The 3,263-nt window shown below is 38.0% G+C and overlaps 1 long non-coding RNA gene across 1 annotated transcript; it reads right to left on the bottom strand.

The window, feature by feature from the left end:
* Positions 1–871: 871 nt before the first annotated feature.
* Positions 872–2,028, bottom strand: LOC129770353 (uncharacterized). Its single transcript, XR_008742098.1, has 3 exons — positions 1,766–2,028; positions 1,269–1,706; positions 872–1,212 (listed from the first exon to the last, which is right to left on the bottom strand). It is a non-coding gene; the product is annotated as an uncharacterized LOC129770353 (long non-coding RNA).
* Between the last annotated feature and the right edge of the window lie 1,235 nt (positions 2,029–3,263).

The raw sequence follows: 3,263 nt of genomic DNA, 5'->3' as shown, positions 1-3,263 counted from the left end.
ATGTTTTCTATCCATGTAACACTGTGACCAAATATGTTTTAAGCAAGTGCGATTAACAGGTGGTTATCGAGTTAGCATACACCACTGGTGGACTTCCAGTATCGAGGAAAATGTGGAAATATCTAATCGTTACTGAATATGATCTGCCAGTTCCTCTGGGAATTTAAAAATACATTCATGTGAAAGAGTTTATTTTAATGTTTTCTATCCATGTAACACTGTGACCAAATACATTTGGTTTTGTGATTTTTCAATCAATCGCAATTAACAGGATAGCTTCTGAAGATTATTCTTCCCCATCAGTAGGATATTTCCGTATCCAATATTGGATGCATAAAACCTTGTGCCTACAACGTAACGCTCTCGTTTTCGAAGTTCCCCAAATATTCATTCATTGAGAATGAATTCAGATTCAACTTCAAACAAATGATCTCTAAATCAACGATAGTCCTACGTCACCCTTGCGGTTATACCACAGATATAACCCACTTCCTGTTTTTCACCATAAAGTTTGATCTCCCATAGCTCCAACTTGTCCTTGTCTTGTCGTCAATCAGGTCCTCGGAGACTTGGGGCTCGGTTTACGAATATTTGTCAAAGTTCAATTTTATATTTCTAAAACAGAAACACATCACTACCCACAATCCGTTTTGCCTGCCAAGATCGGGTCGATGAAATGTCAACAATCGACCTCAAATGCTGCCACCTTGCAATCGAGTTATCGACCTTTCATATGCATTCATCGAACAACTTGACGCCACTTTTTCGCCAACATGTGCGAAGCGTCGACCTGATTGCAGCGCTGCTTTCAGCACTGCTTGCTGCTTGTTTGTATTGGTTTGTTATTGAAAATGAAAAGGAAATACATTGATCGATTTTAAACATATTTATTATTATTCAAATCCGACTGAGTACATTGATGAATACCTCCTTGCCCTTGATGACACAGATATGTGGCTGAGGAGGATTCTTCAATGTGCGTGAAGCACGGGATCTCCGATGGGGAAAATTGCTCGAAATACTATCGATGGCCAGGTCCTGCTGCGGTTGCTGTTGATGCTGTTCCCCGGAATAGCACCCTGGACTTAAAGGATACTGCTGCGGGAAAGCTGATGCTGTTGACTGGTGTGACAGAAGTGGAAATAAGCAATGTGGTGATAAGGGAAATCATCTTTCTCATTCGCCGATTGATTGAGTCGGATGTATTCATAGCTGAAACAAAATAAAATGATTAGTAAGTGAAAAGCAGAAATGAATTCCCTACTCACCAGTTGTATGATCCGGATAAAAATGCGAACATTAAAATATCATGCGAATACGTTCGCTTACCTCGCCTATTTTCATTCTACTATACAACGGAATCAGTGCATTCGGGTTCCTCCGGGGTGGTAATTCAGCTGAGCAAGTTGATAAATACCTCCTTGTCGTTGAGTTTTCGTGTCTGAAGAGGATTTTAGAATGTGCGCGAAGCACGGAACCTCTAATGGGGAAAGTTCTCCGCAATACCATACCATGGGCAAATTCTGCTGCTGCTGCTGTTAATGCTGTCCCCCGGCATTGCCAACAGGGGTTGGAGGTTACTGCTGCAGGAAAACGGATGTTGTTGGCTGCTGTGATAGAAGTGGAAATCCGCACTGTGGTGATGGGAGAAATCATCTTTCTCACTTACCGATCGATGGAAGCAAACGAGTCGAATGTATTCATAGCTGATAAGACAAGATAAAATAATTAATAATTAAAAAGCCGAAATATATTTCATACTCACCAGTTGTATGATCCATTTGTTTTTGTTTGAGATGACATTTTAGCGGAGTGGAAAAAAGAACCACCAGTGATGCAATTTGGTTTGTTTAATTAATCAGTATTTTCGACTAACGAACTATCCGCGTTGACGATATTGGGGAATAGGCATGACAGTATGGATTTGCAGAAGGAATGAATACACTTTTAAAATGAAAATTATGAATGAACATGATTTTTCCTTAATCAAATTAGTACTCTATGTAAGTGAAAATCACTATTGCCTGCAAGTGGTGAAAAAACGTCATAAAAAAATATGTTTTGAGATAATTTTATATTATAATGATAAGTTTTTTTGAGAATATCTGAACGTCTATAGAAAATAATTCAAATTAGGGTCATGACAACGTACTTTAAGTAGAAAAATTATGCCAAGAAAAAAATTTCATACAAATTTTAGCAAATATAAACTGATTCGGGCCGACTAATATGATAGATTATTAGTTAGTCGGCCCGAATCAGTTTATATTTGCTATCGGGCCACCCAAGCAAATGGAGGTAGAGCGGAATCGGGAGGGAAAGTTCGTTTTCCACCCAAGGTGAGTAAAATCGTGTTAGAGTGCGTAGCAGCGCTAATGAAATCTTATTTTCTTACAGACAATTCCAATCAAGAACGATATATATCCTGAAGAGGGCATGATCGAGGACGAAGATTTTCCGCCGCTGTTCCATGATGACATCGAGGATACTGGAGATGACGTGTACGACTGGGAGCCGATAGACATTTCCGAGGTCGACGAGATATATTTTCGGAAGATGAAGGCTGAATCGGAGCTTCAAAAAATGATGGCGGAAAACACCAGATTGCGGCAGGAGAATCAACGGCTTAAAACAGCAGCGAAAGGGGTAAGACTTTTTAAGTATTGTTGTTTTAAAATGCTACTAGTTGTTGCAAGAGAAGTGGCGCAGTCGCTCTTTATTTAAATCTTTTATTATACACGTAATTAGGAAGCGTTCAGTGTTTTTGTGTGTTATCTTCAATTTTTGTTATTTCAAGTTTTTCCGTTGTATTTATTGCATTTGTTCTGTTGTTGTCTTCATTTGTTTTGTTGAGTTTAGTTGCGTTGTACTATTCCGTGTTGTAGAATTTATTATTGTGCTGTGAGTTTTGTTTGATATATTTTTGATGTTTTAGTTTTTCTGTAATATTTGGATGTTTCTCAGTAGTATTTAGATTTATTTTATTTATACCGTTATTGTTTTCCGTATTCTGTTGGATTTTCTTATGTTACTTTGAGTTTCAGAGTTGTTATTTTTTTACACTACTGATTTTTCTATTATTTGATTGTTCTATTGTTTTCCGCTGTAGATATTATTAATATTTTTTTCTTTCTTACATTGCATCAAATACATGAGAGCTATCGAGGGGAATCTTCTGGCCTTGGCCTGACTTGCTAGCCTACAACACTGAGAAATGGCTATGAGTAGGTGACACAAGGAGTGACGTGAGTTCATTTTCCAAA

The sequence above is a fragment of the Toxorhynchites rutilus genome, chromosome 2 (genome assembly GCF_029784135.1).
Source record: "Toxorhynchites rutilus septentrionalis strain SRP chromosome 2, ASM2978413v1, whole genome shotgun sequence".
Classification (NCBI taxonomy): domain Eukaryota; kingdom Metazoa; phylum Arthropoda; class Insecta; order Diptera; family Culicidae; genus Toxorhynchites; species Toxorhynchites rutilus.
This window is presented reverse-complemented; position numbering and strand designations above follow the sequence as displayed.